The sequence below is a fragment of the Tursiops truncatus genome, chromosome 3 (assembly GCF_011762595.2).
Source record: "Tursiops truncatus isolate mTurTru1 chromosome 3, mTurTru1.mat.Y, whole genome shotgun sequence".
Taxonomy (NCBI): Eukaryota; Metazoa; Chordata; class Mammalia; order Artiodactyla; family Delphinidae; genus Tursiops; species Tursiops truncatus.
This window is the reverse complement of record NC_047036.1, coordinates 150,257,037-150,275,399: the sequence shown is the minus strand read 5'-3', so window position 1 is coordinate 150,275,399 and position 18,363 is coordinate 150,257,037. Positions and strand designations below refer to the sequence as shown.

The 18,363-nt window shown below is 51.7% G+C and overlaps 1 long non-coding RNA gene across 1 annotated transcript in view; it reads left to right on the top strand.

Moving 5' to 3' along the window:
• The window catches only part of LOC141278232 (uncharacterized), a 62,226-nt gene extending 47,904 nt beyond the window's left edge, over positions 1-14,322 (top strand). Inside the window, exon 3 of the long non-coding RNA XR_012330582.1 lies at positions 14,239-14,322. This is a non-coding gene — a long non-coding RNA (uncharacterized lncRNA). The remainder of the gene's footprint in view (positions 1-14,238) is intronic.
• Positions 14,323-18,363: the final 4,041 nt, after the last annotated feature.

Genomic DNA, 18,363 nt, shown 5'->3' with positions numbered 1-18,363 from the left:
TTTTAAAAATTATGATCATCTAAAAAAATGATACAAATGAACTTATTTACATAACAGAAACAGACTCAGAAAATGAATTTATGGATAGATTGGGAGTTTGGGATTGACATATATACACTGCTATATTTAAAATAGGTAAACAGGGGCTTCCCTGGTGGTGCAGTGGTTGAGAGTCTGCCTGCCGATGCGGGGGACACGGGTTCGTGCCCCGGTCCGGGAAGATTCCCACATGCCGCGGAGCGGCTGGGCCCGTGAGCCATGGCTGCTGAGCCCGCGCGTCCGGAGCCTGTGCTCCGCAACGGGAGAGGCTGCGACAGTAAGAGGCCCGTGCACCGCGATAAAAAAAAAAAAAAAAAAAAAAAAAAAAAAAAAGGTAAACAACAAGGACCTAGTGTAAAATAAACAAACAAATAAATAAATAACCCAAAAAAATGAACATATATTTCCTTACAGTTTACTCATTTGCATACCTAATAATGCATGAGGTAGAAGCATTCAAAAGGCACAAAGAGGAGGGGTACAATTTTCTGGTTTCCCTCTCCCCTACCTGATGTAGAATTAATGTATCCCTAGCACTGTATTCAGAAGGAGGAGAGGGAGTGGAAATGAGTGAGGAGGGTGGAGGGCATTGGCTGCTACTCTATGGCCAGACGTAGCAGTGGGCTGCCCTTCCTGCAGTCTCTGTCCTCGGCTTCCAGGCATCAGGCTTCCTGAGACCCCACTGAAGCACAGGCGAAGTCCTTCAGGGATGCCCTAGTTGTGGGTCTTCCGGGTCTGAGTCCTGCACCCCAGCACCCCAGATAGTGAGACACTGGGGTCGCCTGATGCTGGCCCCTTTCCTGCCAGCTCCCTTGGGGCCAGGTCTGCCTGGAAGATGCCCAAATACTCATTAGGAGAGATGGGGCTGTAGGCAAATATTTATCCCTGTGCAGCTGCAGGCTGGGCCGAGGCGGCAGGTGTGGGGCAGAGTCCTGTTTACCCAGCGCTAAGCCGGGCGGGCACTGCCTGTTTGCTGAGCTCCCTTCCTGGCCCGGTTCAGGTGCCCGGGAGGAAGCTGGGCAGCAGAGGATGTGCCAGGCAGGGAGTTAGGGGAGCCTTCTGGCCACCGAGCCCTGCACGGGCCTCAGTATAAAAGCCTGACTCCTGAACTGGTCCCCCGGGTTGTATGAGGCTGGACTCTTCCTCTCCCCTCCCCTCTGGCTGTTCTCTAGGGGTGGGTCCTTCTCACTCACCTCTGCCCCCGGCTGACTCCTGCTCATTCTTGGGTCTTCCTGGCCACCTCCCACCCCGGAGTGGTGGCCCTGTTAGTAGTGGTTATGTTAGCCGTTGCCATGGCCCCGCAGCTCGTGGAAATCACATACTCATTTCCCACACATTCCTGGTTAATGTTTGTCGTCTCTGCTAGATGCCAGAAGAACAGGGGTGGGGAGAAATGTTCCCATTTCCCCAGCACCTTCCATTGGGTCTGACACCTAGTAGGTGCTCAGCAAATATTTGTTAAGTGTGAGCCTGAGTGAAGCCAGGCAGAGAGAACTGCACGGGCAAAGGCATAGAGGTGGGATGGAAGGGTTGCAAGGGGGGCATGGGGAGCAAAGAGACTGGAGGCTGGAAAGTTACCTGGGGGACTCTGAAAGGCCTTGAATGCCATGCCAACGCATTTTATCTAGTGAGAAATGGGAAATTGTTGGAAGGAAAAGGCAATGTAAATAATACAACAAATGAGGAAATGATAAACTGTATTTTTCAAGTTGAGCAGTATTAATTCTGAAGCTCTTATGATGGCCAACAAGGCCCTATATCCTCTGCATCCCCACTGTACCCCCTTTCTTATCATTCTCCCCTCACTCACTCTAGCCACACTGGCCTTGCTATTTCTTGAACACCAAACATATATTGCTGGCCAGGGCCTTTGCACTTACTGTTTCCTAGGTCTGGAATGCATTTCCTTTCGATATCATGATTTACGTTCATACTTTGTTTAAAAGTCAGCCTCCAAGTCACCTTACCAGAGAAGCATTCTGTGACACTATAGACAAAAGAGTCTCACTCCCCACTGCCCTTATCCTGCTTTGTTCTCCTCTGTAACACTTATATCTGTTTATCTATTGTCTGTCTCCTCCACAAGGATGTCAGCTCCAAGAAGGCAGGAGTGTCATCTCTTTTGTTCACTCCTGTATCTTCTAAGACTAGAACATGTACCTTTAGGCATTACGAATGCTTGTTGAATGAATGAATGAATGAATGAATGTGTAATATTAAGCCAGGCCACCCAGGTCCTGTAATGATGCTGACCGTTGCTTCCCTGCACCTAGCCGTTTCCTGTTTCCAAAGCCCTCACGCAGCCGTTAGCCATTAGCTCCTTTGATCTGCACATCAGCCAGGTGGGGAGTACTGGGCAGGGATTATTATCTGCCTCAAAAAATGATTATCTACGGCACAAAAATATCACAATCACATGGACAGAAACCAGAGTGAAATGCCCGCAGGCTCATGACTTAGATAAATCAATTTTTAAAATTTGATGTGCAGGAATCGTGGCAAAGAGGAAAGAGTCTTCATTTCGAGGCTCGTCTTCCTTGCCTTTGATTCCCAGCTCGGCTGTGTACTTAACTCTGTGACCTGGGACGAATCAAGTCCCTTCTTTGAGGCTTGGCTACCCCTTCTGTGAAAGGGAGACAAGATTACCTCAAATAGGTATAGTGCAGAGGCATTTGAACATGGGCATTCCGTGGGCCACGCTGTCTTCTGTGCATCCTTTCTGGTAGCCGTGTAATATTCCAGAGTGGAGTCACAGGGCTTTGCCTCATCAGTTGACTACTGCTGTGCGTGGGGACAGTAGCTGCAGGTCATTGAGCACTGGGTCCTGCTGGGTGCCAGGCTGAGCACTGCACCTTCAGGAGCTCATTCACTCCTTGCAACTCAGGTAGCTGCTGTTAACTCTCCCATTATGCAGAGGTTAAGTGGCTCGCCCGAGGCCACCTGGCCCCTACATGGGGGAATTGGAATTGGAAGCCAAGTTGTCAAACCTGAGAGCTTTAAACGAACTGTGCTCTCCTGGGATCTTTGCTCCCATTTCGCAGACGAGGAAAATGAGACTCAGGGAGGCCAACGCTTGCCCCCAGGCAACACCGGCCAGGGCTGGAATGAGGCAGAAGCCCAGTCTTCCGGTCCCTTCCGTGGGCTCCTTTGCATCCTGGGGCAGGGCCCGCACGTCTCATTCCTCCTGAACTGGGGACGTTAAGCACCCAGGGAGGGCGTAGCCTTCTAGTTTATGCCCCATAACTGGCTGCAGGCTTAAGAACCTGTCTCTGGTGAGCAGAGGAAATCTGTTTCTACTCTGGAAACCACACTTCTCTCCATTCCCCTCTCCTTTCTTCCCTTTCCCCCTCCCCTCCCCTCCCCTCCCTCCAAGAGCTCTGCACAAATTAATCAGCAGACATCCGAGGCTCCTGCTGGGACAAAGTGGGCCGGATTCATTAGCATAGAATGATATTAATATCAAAAGAATGTTGAGACAAATGTGGTGATTCAGGGCAGGCGCCTGCGTTGGCCTGGCTCTGAAGCTGGTGCGGCCCAAGGAACCATGGTAAGAAGCAGAAGGGAACAATGTAGATGTGGAAAGCCAGGCCAGGTGCCCTGGACGCTCGGCGGGAAGACCGGAGAAAAGCCACAGGGTCTGTTCTCTCGTGCACTCTGACTTGTCCTCCCTTCCTGCTCAGGGGGCCTCCGTGGATCGTGCAAAAAAAGCATCCAGGGAACAGAACGCCCCTTCCCCAATGGTCATCGTAACCTGGGGCCAGTTGGCGAGGCAGCGCCGTGCACCCCAGCCCCGTCTCCTCTCACCCCTCACGGTGTGACCTTCTGCAAACGGATCCATCTCTTTGGGGCTCAGTCTCCCCATCTGGACCAGGAGGTCATAATACCTGCCTCTCAGGGCTGCTGAGAGGATGGCGCCATGGATGTGCTTTGTGGGATGTGAACCAGAGAGAGGAACGGCATATTCACCTCTTCCCCCTGCCTCCTTCTTTCCTCAGCAGCGCTAAACAGCAGGACGCTTTACCTTTAGGGAGGATAGGGCTCAAACCAGCCCCTACAGAGAGCCTTAGACTAGAATTCTCTTTGTTTCCTAAGCTATTTAATTCTTTTTTTTTTTTTTTTTTTTTTTTTTGTGGTACGTGGGCCTCTCACTGTTGTGGCCTCTCCCATTGCGGAGCACAGGCTCCAGACACGCAGGCTCAGCGGCCATGGCTCACGGGCCCAGCCGCTCCGCGGCATGTGGGATCTTCCCGGACCGGGGCACGAACCCGTGTCCCCTGCATCGGCAGGCGGACTGTCAACCACTGGGCCACCAGGGAAGCCCAGCTATTTAATCCTTTACTCACTCACATATGCACTTCATTTATTCATTCACATTTACTGAGCACCTCCCATGTGCTCGCATCGACCAGGCACTGGGGATAAAAAGGGGGATGGGACACGATTCTCACCTTGGTGGGTTCCCTCGACTAGTGGGGATGCCTATAAGGGGAGAGATAATGGCTCTAATATAGGGTAAGGAGAGCTGTTGATTTCAGGGACTCTGCAGCCTGGATTTTCTCCAGATATTTCAAATCTACTGTCTCATGGTCCTCATTACCATGTGGCTCATCCTTGGCACATTTTTTTTTAATTTAGGAAATGTGGCCAACATACCTGCCGTTCTTTGGAGCTGTGGGAATGTATCAACCAGGACGGGCTGGATTGTGCTGTGACAACGGGCAGCCCCGGCCGCTGGGAGCGCAGGCGAGGGGTGACGCTCCCTGCCTGGAGCCTCCACGTGTGGTCAGGAGAGCCTGGCAGAGGAGAGGCCCAGCAGGTGTCCCTGCAGTTTGAGGAGGAGTCGCCAGGCCGCCTGGGGGCGGGACAGCAAGGACATCATTCATTCCAAAAATAGTTACTGAGGACCTACGATGTACCAGGCACAGTGCTAAGTGTGGGGATATAGTCGTGAACAAAACAGACAAATCTTTGCGTTTGAGGAGATGGCTTTCTGGTGGGAGGGGACATGGGCTGTGGAGGAAGATAGGACAGAGCACCGATGGTGCTCACTATTTGGTATCGGGTGGTCAGGGCAGGCCTTGGTGACAGGTTCCATCTGAGCAGAGACCAGAGGAGGCAGGGAGGCGGGCCAAAAGATGATTTAGGGGAAAACCCTGTAGGCGGAGGGTACCGTCCCTGAGGCAGAAGAAATGCATGAGGGGCCCTGGGGAAAGCCAGCCAGAGCTGCAGGGGAGGGTGGGGGTGATGCAGGGGGGGAAGGGGGAGGGTGGCAGAGGGGCGTGGAGGTGGGCTCAGATCATCCCGGGCCTTTATGTCTGGCTGCTGGAAAAATACAGGACACCCAGTTAAATTTGAATTTCAGATAAACAATAAATAATTACAAAAGTTTTTTTTGGCTGCCTTGGGTCTTTGTTGCTGCGTGTGGGCTTTCTCTAGTTGCAGCAAGCGGGGGCTACTCTTTATTGCGGTGCGTGGGCCTCTCATTGTGGTGGCTTCTCTTGTTGCGGAGCACGGGCTCTAGAGCGCAGGCTCAGTAGCTGTGGCACGTGGGCTTAGTTGCTCCGCGGCATGTGGGATCTTCCAGAACTAGGGATCGAACCTGTGTCCCCTGCATTGGCAGGCAGATTCTTATCAACTGCACCACCAGGGCAGTCCCAATAATTTTTTTAATGTAAGTATGTCCCAGGAAAATTTTGCCTTTCTCTGAAATTCATATTTAACTGCGTGTCCTGTATGTTTTTTTTTTTTGCGGTACACGGGCCTCTCACTGCTGTGGCCTCTCCCGTTGCGGAGCACAGGCTCCGGACGCGCAGGCTCAGCGGCCATGGCTCATGTTCCCAGCTGCTCTGCGGCATGTGGGATCTTCCCGGACCGGGGCACGAACCCGTGTCCCCTGCGTCAGCAGGCGGACTCTCAACCACTGCACCACCAGGGAAGCCCCTGTATGTTTTTTTTGCTAAGTTTGGCCACCCTTACTGTGGGCCACTGTAAGACTTTAGCTTGACTCTGAGATGGAACCTGCGGGAACGTTTAGAACAGAGGAGAGACAGGACGTGGCCAGTTTTAAAAGGATATCCTGGGGGTTATGTTGTGACCAGACTGAGGTGGACAGGTGTAGAAGCCAGGGGACCTGTCGAAGGTGAGATGGGACGGCAGTGTGGAGCTGCTGAGGGTGAGTCCGGATGGGTTTGGAAGATGGAGCTGGCCCATTTGCTGATGGGTTGGTTGGGGGATGGGAGAGGAGGAGAGGAGTCAAGGGGGACCCCAGGGCTCTTGGCCTGAGCAACTGGAAACATTGAGATAATAGCAGGAGGAAGGTGGGTGCATGTGTGTGCATGTGTGTGCATGCATGAGTGTGCACTTGTGTGCATATGTGTGAGTGTGTGTGTGAGCATGTTTGGACACATTGTTGAGATGCCTACTTGACAACCAAGATGAGACATGGAGTTAAGAGGTTGGACTCATGGGCGTGGCATGCAGGAGAAGATGCCATTCATTTGTCACCAGCATAGGTGTCATTCAAGGCCATGCCCTTGACTGAAATCACTGAGGCGTACTGTAGACAGAAGCGACCCTACAACAGGCATCTGCAAAGGCCTGGAGGCTTGAGAGTCTGGGGTGTGCTCGGGGCACCGGGAGGGGTTGAGCACTGATGGCTGGGCCAAGCTGGGGAAAATGAGGTTGGCATGGTCTCGAGGACCGGAAGCCAGGGAGGGTTCTAATCAGGAGATCACTGTGGTCAGACCTGTGTGTTACAGCGGGGGGCCCCTTCGGGGCAGGACAGAGCTGGACAGAGTGGGGCCGAGGGCAGTGAGGAGACTGGGGTGCCAGTCCTGGCAAGAAGTGGTGAGGCCTGACCCAGGAGAGCAGCTGGGGGCCAGGGCCGGGGCTGCAGAAGGGAGGGCTGGCTTGTTGGGACTGAAGGGGCGGGGTGGCAGGCTGGACGTGGGGCGTAGGAAGATGTGTGTCCAGAGCCTTGGGGTGCTCTCACAGGGCTGTGGGGGGCAGGAAGGGGAGCACAGAACCTCCCCCCTCCCCAGCACCCCATGGCCCCTGTGCTTGTTAGCAAGGCACACTCCTCAGAGGGAACATGTGTACTGTTATTTTTAGGTGATTAACCACGTCTTGAAGCGTTTGTTTGCCAGTCCTGGGTAAACAAAAGCCATTTGTCAAAACGAGATGTTCTAGCCTCTCCTCCCCTCCGCAGGCCAGTTGCCCGCTATGAATTCCTGTTGCATCAGCAGCAAGGCTAATTAGTTCCTCAGGAGCCATGCAAACCTGGAAGCTCCACAATATTGATGGTGTATCCTTACTGGAGTTGAGGAAACTGAGCCTGAACGTCTGCCCGCCCCCACCCCCTGAGTGGGGCTCAGCAATACCACCAGTCACCATGCAGCAGCTTAGGTAATCAGACTGACATTCCTAGCCCAAATCTGGATGCTGTGAATTCCATGAAGAGGCCTGCTCGGTGTCTCCCCTTCTGGCTGCTGCACATGTGGACTTTTTGGGTCTCTGGGTAAAAGAGACCCGATGCTCTAGAGGAAGGGGCACCGGCTTTGGGCCAGGACAGCAGTCCTGCCGTGTGTCTCTGCCGCTCGAGCTCAGGGAATGACCTTGGGTTGGTCTCTGTGATGCAGCACGCAGGGGGGTTGTTAGGCAACGCTCTTGAGATCAATGTCTTTGGAAGGGAGGACAGACACAGGAGTGGGCAAAAGGGGATGCCGACCTATGATACCATCTCAATGGAAGCTCAGAGGGCCATGCAGGGAGTTCTGAGGACAGGATTTCAGGGGTCCTGAGTTGAGGCAAAAGTGCTGGGCCTTTGCACCTGTGTGTCGATCGGTCATTGCGTGTAGGTCCCCCCCACCCCGGGAATGAAGTGGGAAGGGCTGACAACCATCTGCCAGTGGCCGCCCGCTGCCGGGTGATAAGTCCTCTGTCCCTGCGGGGAGACCTCGGAGGTACCTGAAAGAGCCCGCTGCAGGCCAGTCCTGGACCACTTCTGGGAGATGCTCCTCGGGGGGGGGAATTTGAAGGGAGAGGCTAGTAGATGAACTACAGCTCCCTCGTTGAAGCTTTTGTGGTCTCAGGGCTGCAACCGACACTCCTCAGCAGCCCCCCCCCCCCCGCACTAACCCTCACTGTCAGGTCTCATCTCTGCAGGGACTGAGACCCTGGTCACCCTGCTCTTTGCAGGCTGGGGTGGCTGCACCTGTCAATCTACTGTCCAAATGAACAAGGAAGCACCAAGGGGACCACCTAGGTGTCAACATATTCTTCCTTGTCCCCAAATGTGACGGCCTTCTGATGACCAAGGTCAGTCGCTCTGGCCAGGTTGGAGACTCCTCTTCCTGCTTGCTGGTCCCCTGACACAAGGAGCCTGAAGCGCCAAAGAAGCAGCTGTAGCTTACAGTTTAAGGGACTCTCGCTGTGTCCACTGGCAGAAGTGTCCTCCCTTTGGAAAGGAGGGTGTCTAAACCCACAGAATCCAGAGCTAAGGGATGGAGAGCACAGATTCCCTAAGTGGGTCACTGGGAGTGATGGGAAGCAGGGCCTCTTTGGCCTCCACCCCTTGGTTCTTAGACCCATGTGTCCTACCCACAGGGGACGCAGTATTATACAAGGGATTTGATTTAAAGTGATCACTGCATCTCGGAGGATGGTGCCAAAGCCTCATGAAGTATTGTCTCTGAGTTGGCTTTTCCACTGCTTCTCAGCTCCACCCTGTTACACCGCTCCATCTGGCCGCAGCTCGTGGGTGGTGGTGTGTGTGATGTTATCTGTGGATCCCGCGGTCGTGGGCCGGCCCACTCCCACAACTCCCAGGTCATCGCTCTTCAGGTGGGTTGTTTGGTCTGATGTAATGTTACGTGGGTTCACGTGCCACTGGATCAAATATTTCATAAGCCCTTGGGTAGAGAGCCGTGGGCGGGAAAGACAAGTCTATGCCTGAAACGTATCTCTATTCCTGGTCTTTCCATGGTGGAGGGGCCCAATGTAGTCATTTGCCACATACTGACCTAAACCAATCTCGGGTTCTGTCCTCCTCTTCAGCTGGTGGCACAAGATCCCTGATGTGGCGGTTTATACGAGCGGAGGGTGCTGGTGCAATCGTGGTGGGCGACAGGGGTCTTTCCACCTGCTGTGTAGCGTGCTGTGAACTCAAATCCTGCTCACGTTCAGTTCATTATGTGCCCACTTTCTGAGTTGGTGGGTCTGACAGACCCAGCTCATGAGGGGCAGCTCTGGCCACATGATCGCTTGGTGTCTCGTGATTGGGTGCCCTGTTTTTCGGGAGCATACCATGACCTTTTTTTTCAAAAGGTGTATAATTCTTTGCTGTAAATTATACACTTGCTTAAAAGTCCCCAGGGTCTCCACTGTGGTTCTCTCCTTGGAGGTTGCCATACTTCGTGGGACAGCCTTTCCTATATGCTAAGTTGGATAGCCCAAGCAATAAGGCTGAGGATACCAGCAGCTGGAACCTTTTGTGAAGTACTTTCTCACAGTGGGCCATGTCACTGGCATATAGGATGGCAGCAGTAGTCCCAGCTAATGGAATATGCTGTTGCCTCCAGACCCATCCATCAGGTGTTGTATTTTCTTCTTTATGATGGGAGACGAAAGGTGAAATCATTTGTCTTTATCGTGGAGGTATACCCCAGTATTTACCAGGTCCCTAGATTCCCAGAAATTTTACTGATGTGGTGGGCCCCTGGACCTGTATTAGTTTTCGTTCTCACCCTCTGGCCTCCAGTATGCCGGCACTTCTTGTCCATCAGCCCGATCTGCGTGATGCGGTCTGAGTAATGGATCAATGTGACATTCTGCAGCGTGGCTGAATGGTCCTGACCTCCTTGGACCACCAGGACAGAGCCCTGGTGAAAGTAGTGAATGTATATTGTCATCTGTTCCTTGTAAACGTGTACTCTTTCTGACTCTTTTTCTTGACTGGGGTAGAGAGAATGCATTTAGCAAATGAATGGCTTCATAACACGTACCCGAGTTCATATGAATCTGCTCTAGCAGCCGCGTCACACCTGGCAAGGCACCTGCAATTGGGAACGCCACTTCTTGCATTTCTGGTACTCTACAGTTTCCATGGGGGCCAGACTGGTGAGTTACGTGGAATGAAGATAAGAATTACCACCCTGCATCCTTTAGATCTTTTTGAATGGCACTAATCTTTGTCATCCCCTGGGGATGAGATGCTATTTTTGATTTACTATTTTAGCCAGAAGGGGCAGTTTCAGAGCCCCCACTCATCCTTCCCATCATGACAGCTCTTACCTCATAGGGTAAGAAGGGGGTGTGTGCCGATTACTAAATATGTCTGTTCTAATTTTGCATTTGGAGACCACAGTGGGGGGATGCCGTTGGAACCGCTGTGAGCTGGTCCTGGGCTAGAACTCGTTTATCACCTGGCCACCTTAGTAGGGAGCACGATGATGCTTAGTTTCCCAGGTATCAGTGTGAATTTCAGTTCTGTGTCCAACTGTCCTAGAAATGCTTGGGTAAACCTTTCCCCCAGCATTCAGTTATCTGAGTAACTTTGGGGAAGGACTGGGGTCCTTCCTCCTGGGGACATGGGCTTTCTTTCAGCTAATGAGTTCCAGGTCCAAAAATCTGCTCAGGTGTGAAACTGGGGAATGGATTATTATTTTTTATTGGGGTGACTCTTGTCAGCCTCCTGACCACCCAGCCCTGATATTGTTGAAGTTGCAGATGTACCCTTGCTGGCTGCCCATCTGTGTTGCCCTAGGGATGCCGTGTTCTAGGGACGCCATGACTCTCTGCAGGCCAGGCTCCCCTGTCTGCCTCTCTACCGTACCACTCCTCACAAAACTGCCTCTTCCTGCTTTTGGATAGCTTCTGTTTCTGCAGGTTCCTAGCATCCCCATCACTGTGAGCAAGCCCAGTCATGTAACAGCATCTCCTATCACCAGCCCCAGCCTACACGGAAGAGCCATCATTGAACTTCCAAGGGATGCCGGGGGCCTCTCACCAGCACGCTCCTCAGCCCGGCTGAGCAGTGTGTCCTCTGGGTGCCCCGTGTAACACCAGCCTCTGGAGGTGGGGCAGGGTTTCCAGTCTTACATAGTACATCTCCTCTGGCGTGCCCACTTCTCTGAGCCTTTCAATGCCTTCTTCCCCCATCTGCCGTGGTACTTCTCATTTCATGTGGGCCACTACTTCTAGGAGCCAACGCAGTAGTGAGTGTGTATCATCTCCTGGGGTACTTGTGAGGGTATTAAATCCTGCATCCTGGCAGAGGGCTCTCAAATTGATAAACACTCCCTTTATCCAACCTTATGATCTGACCCTCTTGATCAAACACCCTCTGTCCAAATCCAGTCCCATGCTGCTCCCCCTTTGGGGTATAATGCCCATCTTTCCATCTCAGGCCCAACATGCCCAGGGCTAGTTTCTGTTGCGACTTAACCTTAATTACTGGCCCAATGGCAGCAGGAGAAGTGGGGCGGATCCTGAGTGCGGACGTGGCCTCTGCAGTCTTTGAGCAAGGAGGAAGTGCTAGCCCCCAGTGGGGTGCTGGATGGGAATGGGTGGGAGGGGCAAGCCCTCTGCAGGCTTAGAGGGTTCAGGGGAATCTGAAGAATCAGTTCAGATGTCCCCATCCCATGTGTCACGGCTCCACTCTTTCCTAACTGGGGCTCTGACCTTGGCATAGCAGACCTACCTTGGCTGAAGTCAAACATTCTTCGGAACCTGGAATAAGTTATCACTTTCTCTGTTCTGTTGTGGAGGAAGATGACAGTCTTTCTAAATGCCAGTGGAAGGGCCTCTGGCTTTCCCATTTAGCTTTTTTTTTTTTTTAACGTCTTTATTGGAGTATAATTGCTTTACAATGGTGTGTTAGTTTCTGCTTTATAACAAAGTGCATCAGCTATACGTATACATATATCCCCATATCCCCTCCCTCTTCCATCTCCCTCCCTCCCACCCTCCCTATCCCACCCCTCTAGGTGGTCACAAAGCACCAAGCTGATCTCCCTGTGCTATGCGGCTGCTTCTCACTAGCTATCTATTTTACATTTGGTAGTGTATATATGGAATCTAAGAAAAAAAAAAAGATGAAGAACCTAGGGGTAAGACGGGAATAAAGACACAGACCTACTAGAGAATGGACTTGAGGATATGGGGAGGGGGAAGGGTAAGCTGTGACAAAGTGAGAGAGTGGCATGGACATATATACACTCCCATTTAGCTTTTAATTGCTGATTAACCACACTCTGCTCTTTGTTATCTTTTTCCAGATCAATTGGGTTTAACAGCCACCCATTTCAATTGTCCTGATAATTACTGTTTCCACCATATTTCTCAAATGTATCACACCAGTTAATGAGTTCTCTTTCCCAGGCTGCCATCTTAATTTATCACCCAGGCCGGGGGCTATCTGTGAGGCGGGTTGGCACTGCCAGCTGGGTAGCAGGTGATTCAGCTCTGAACTCTCATCCCAGTGTCTGCTTTCCTGACCCACTTCTGGTACCAACTGTGTGTAACAAGTTGGGCTCTCCAAAAGCAGATTCTGTGACAGAATTCAGTATGTAGGATATTTAATTAGAATTATTCTTAGAATCAACACCTGCGGAAGGGAAGGGACAGAAGCAGGATTGGGCAGAGAGGGAAGTCGGGTTCCCCTACTCTGCCAATCGAGGCCTCAGCTGAGCCTGGGGTGAGTTCTGTAGGTGGTATGTGCTGAAGACCTTTAGAGCTGTCTTGAGTTGGGGCAAAACGGCCTGGCTTTTACATCCCCATGTTGGTCAGTCACTGGATGTGGGAAGCCCTGGGAACAGGGTGCCACCTTAGGTGAGAAGATCCTCTTCTCCTGAGGCAATCCCTGAAGGTGCTGATAGCTGAAGGTTATCTGATGGCAGCACTTTCTGCAGCTGGGGTAATAGGTCCTTTATTCTTAAAGGGCTACCTGAGTGGTGTATGACAGTATCCACCCCAAGGAGTTCACTTATTTGTAAAATAAAGATGAAAAAGTCCTTAGCTGGTGTTTGGCTAATTGATAAGGACTCCGTAAAATATCCCATACCTTACAGGTGGATATTTGAGGATATCTACAAATGATAAAACTTCAACTCAGAATAGTTTAAGTAATAAAAGAAATGCACTGTTCACATAATTAGGGAGATGGCATAGACTTCAGGAATGGATGGATCCAGGAGCTCAAAGGATGTTATCAGGCTGGGTCTTAATCTCTCTCTCCACACTCACATACCTGTCTCTCCATCTCAAAGTCCTGATTTCCTCTGCATTGGCTTCAGTCTGAGGCAGTCTGGCCTTGTGTGGAGCTACAGATGGCCCCCAACAGCTCCAGGCCCACATCCTGCCAGTTCAGCAACATTGGCAGTCAAACACACACCCCCATCCCACCCACTGATGAATAGTTCTAGGGTAAATCCCAGAGCTGACACTCATTGGCCAGGCCTGGGTCATGTGCCCATCCCTAGAGCTAGGGGGATGAGGCCAGCCCCTCTCAGTGGGAAGTTGGGGAGAGGAGGTTTCCCAAAGGAAAACTGAGAAACTGTGAGCAAAATAAAAGGGAGATGCTAGTTAAAAACAAAAACACAAACACAAACAGGTATCCATGCCCTCTCCACCTGGGAAGATCTTTTTCATTCTATCTAGAGGATGAAGGGCATCAGACTGGTCTTGCTTATGTGGGGACATGTGCTGAGTCCAAGAATGTGTCTCACATGGGAAACGTGTGTGGCTGCCTGGCCCACCCGCCACGATTCTGGGAAATGTCAGGCTGGATCCAGGGACCGAGGTTGAATGCGGGTGGATTGAGAGCCCACCTCCAACTCCAATTTGTCTCTAAATCCTTCTTTCTGACACTCTGGCATCCTATTCAGGACACATTTTTTAGCATCTGCTTTTCCTAGCCCCAGTGCTGAGCCCCGGTGGGGGTGGCTGATGGCCCCTCTCCAGTGAGAGGCCAGGGGCGGCCGAGGAGCCAGCCCCACTGTGTTCGCGGGACAAGGTAGCACAGAACTGGATGGCTGAGGGGCGTCAGGTCCAGTAGCCCCGAGCCTATCTGGCCCTCGGGTATGCTCTCTTTGGCTGGTAAATATTTTAAAACATGTATTTACGTTACCATTACTGTATTATTTCATCCAACGTACTATAATACTGATTGCAAGGTGTGCTTCTGTTTTATGTGCCATTAAGGACGAAAAGCTCAAGAACGCTGACACACCAGCAATTGCAAGATGAACCCCAACTTCAGCGATTTTACCACGTGAAAATATGTGCTGTATTGATGAAATACAGTAATCACCAACATTTAAAAATGGGGCTATTTCACATTAAACTCCTGTATTCTGTTTTCTTCTGAATAATTGCAAACTCCAGTAATGCAGGGCCTACATCTTTGCGTGGCAACAGTCAGCTGGAGATGAGTGGGGCTATCCTCTTTTGATATTTAACATTTTTTATTTGTTTATTTTAAATAGACAATACATTCTTAGAGTTCCGAAATCAAAACAGTACAAAACAGAATAGAATGAAAAGTCTAAACTCCCACACCTGTCACCACCCACTCTGTTCTCAACCCCTCACGACAAATAAACCCTCGTATTAGATTCTCGGGTATCCTTCCAGTTTTGTTAAAGGAATACATACAATAAGAATCAGATATTCTTTCGACTCTCATTTATAATAGGTCCTGCCTTTGCTTTAGATCACTTAATGATGTATCCAGCAGATATTTCCAAATCTGTAGAGAGACGCTGGCCACCAGAGGGGCCGGTTCTCCACTAACTGAAGTCTCCCTGCCACCAGCTTTCTTCTTTACATACCCAGTGGGCCCCTGGGACATTAGAGTTCACTCTCCTCAGTCTGTCCTGGGAACACTCAGTGAATGTCAGGGCCAAGCAGGTTGGGAGAAAAATGGCTAGATAAATAGGAGTTTTTCTTGGTGGTCAGCATGGGCATGGATGTTTCCGTCTGGTGTAGAGGCTCTGGGGTGAGTGGATAGGGATGCAGGGATGTACAAGGTCCAGGAGTTCAGAGTCTTGTTGGGGGTGGGGAGAGGAGAATAGAATGAAGCAAACTGGACAATGCTACAACCAGAATGGAGGGTATGATCATGGGTAAGTTAATTAAACTCTGAGTTTCTGATGTCTTATTTGCAAAATAGGGATATTTTAGTCCCCATCTTTTAGGATTATCGTGCAGGTTACATGCAACAGCACAATGCATGGCATATAGTAAGCACTCAATACGTATTATCTCTGTGCGGGCAGAGTGGAGGGAATGATAAGATTGCTTGGAGGTGACAATAAGTGGGGTTTTGAAGGCTAAGTAGGAGTTCACAAGGTGGACATAGTACATTCTAACCAAAGAAATAGTATGGGGTCTCCTGGCTTGCCTTCAGGTATTAACTCCATTTCAAAAAGAATACAACTGCCTCTCATACAGAAGATGTGGCCTACCCGAGGTTAAGCACGCAGGAATGCAGAGCTGGGTCCCACACCCAGTTCTGTCTGACTCTGAGCCTGATGGTCAATGCTCATTTCAAAATGTGAGTGCTGTCACTCCCAAGACTCATTCACGTTGCAGCTCAGAGTTTATAAGTTTGGTTGCTGTGGGATGTGGGGCGGCCTTGCTCTCTGAAGGAAAGGAGACTGCCTTAAGGGCTCGAACCAGTGTCTCTCACCATAGCTCAGCTCTGAGCTCCTCTGTGAGCTGCCCTCCCAGGTGGGTTTTCCTCAATAGGTGGTAAGTGGCTGCTGGCAGCTCAAGGCTCTTACTGGGCCAGCTCAGCCACAGCACGGCAGAGATGGAGCCTCTTTCCTGGTGGTTCCAGGTAAAGCCCCAGGTAGGGTTCTCACTGGTCAGACCTGGGTCACAGGCCATTGCCAAGTCCATCCCTGTGCCTAGGGGAATGGGGTCCTTTCACTGGTCAGACCCGGATCACAGGACCACCGCTGAACCAATCAAATGGCCAGAGGGTGTGGCCCTCTCGCAGATCAGACCTGGGCATCCAGAACTACGGGAGCTGAGAGAGCAGGAGGAGTGGTTCTCCAAAGTAACACTGGGGTCCTGCACCCAGAGGAAGGGGAGATGACTTGCAGGCAAACTTAGTGGGAATTCCTCACAGAACCCCAGGGGAGCTCACAGACTGGTTTGTGGAGACAGACCTGTCCATGGGTCTCATATGACCCAGACTGAGGGAAGTTGGGTGGTCAGGAAAGCCCTTGAAGTCCTTTAGGGAAGGTAATCAGGGTCGCGGCAGCACACCTGGGGGTACCATATTCCTTGCTAGTGTAATGGCAAGGTCACAGTCAGCCCCGTGGATGGGGTGGGTAGCATTCTATTTCCTCCCCACACTGTCCGGATTATAGTTTGGAGTAAGGAGGCTGAATGGAAGGATCTGAGCTTCTATGACCTATGGACTCAACCATCGACTCCGCCTGATGAAGCCCTCCAGGGATTTGCAGTGATTAAGCAAGAGGAGGAAAAGGGTTTTCCGAATTAGTACCAACCTCTAGAGGGAGGGGAACCAGCCTAGGGAGAGCCAGAGAGGGGAGTCCAGTCCCGCAGCCTCCACTGACCCTTTGTACAGAGAAACCTATGTTTCCAGGGCAACAGCCACATCCTGATTGGACACCTGTCCTTGATACAGAGTGCAATTTGAAACATTCTGGCATCTAATTTATTGCAAACATTCTGTGCCCCAGGCCCTGTGTCAAGTATTTTACATATATGACCTCCTTCCATCCGTCCTGCGTAGAGGGGTATCATTGTCCCCATGTTACGTACGAGAGATCCAAGGCTCCAAGAAGTTAGGAAGCATCTCCCAAGGTCACACACTGGGAGGCAGAGACATCCATTTAATGTCCAAGCCCTGGCTCTTCCAGGCTGGGACTCCTTAGGTGCTGGGGGCCAAAGACCCATTTATAGCCCAATGCCCCCAGAAACGTGGCAGGTGGGTTCTGCTGCCTGTTTCCTGCAGCCACGCAGCAAATATTCTGAGGACACTCAAGCATGAGGCAGGGAGTTTCTGGCTCCAGGATCCCCTGCCCCAGACAGTTTCCTCATTTTGAGGCCTCTCCCGGAGCCTGGAGCTCCCTTTGTCATCAAAGGCCTGGCAATTTGGGGGCCAGATGGAGACCCCTAGGCCTGAGTGCTTCAATGGGGAAGTGGGAGGTTTGACAGGAGGGGTGGGAGTAGGCTGGGCCTCAGAGCCTCAGGCCAGGGAGGAGGCAGGAAGCAGCGTCATTAGTCTGTCCCCAGGGGACTTGGCAGCCTGTTATCAAATGCTGGCTAAGATGGCAAGCTCGGCGGAGGCGGGAAGAAAGCATCCATGGGAGATGCGGGAGGTGGGATGAGGTTGCCTCTGCCTCTGTCCAGACCAGGGAACCCCTTCTGCTCATTATATGAGGGGAAGGCTGAGGTTGGGGGTTCTCCAGGCTCTAAACCTGTCACCATGGTACCAGCACTTCCTTGGCAGCAGGGATGGTGTCCTAAGCATCTTTGGATGTGGGCCGGGAGGTGGATTGACCCCAGATCTGGACCCTAGGACCCTCCAAGGTGCACTGCCATCCTGGGGGCTCCTGGGCTGCCATGATGGCTGGGCTGGGGGCTGTAGTGTCCTCTGCACTCTCAGTCCCTGTCCCACCTGTCTCTGAGTATCCTGCCAATTCTCTTTGTAGTCTTGAGACGTCTTCCTGCTCCCGTATTGTAGAGAAATCTGTTAAGTGACTGAGTTGCCCAGGCCTCTGCTCTTCTCCCTTCCCACCGCGCCCTTGGGCTGTTGGCTTGTAGGGCCTTGAAGTTCATCTGTGCGGACCCAAATGTCCCCCTCCCCCCCTCCCCCTGCCACCTCAGACTCTGCTGAGCAGCTGCCTCCTGGACATCTCCTGGGGCTACTTCCAGGTTCCACTGACTCTACCTCTTCTCATCAACCCTTTCAAGTCTGCTCTGCCTCTGTGGCACCCCATCTTGGAGAAGGGCTCCCACTAGAGCAGAAAAGGAAATGCAGAGTCATTCTCAACTCCATTCCTTCCTGGACCTGCCATCAGCAAGCCACACATGGCCTGTTCCATTCTTCATTAGCTCTCCAGTGTCTCCTTCTCTGCTCCCTTCCCCATGGCCATGCCCTAGTTCACACACCCTTCCTTCTTTCCTGGAGTGTCCATGTTGGTCTCTGAGCCTCTCTGGTTGACCCTCCATGCCACCTGTCCATATCTCTCTCCTGCTTAAAATTCTCAGTGGCTCCCCACACTTGTGGATGAAGTCTATATTCATCCTGGCATTCTGGGCTCTATATTGCCCAGCCCCTAGTGCAGC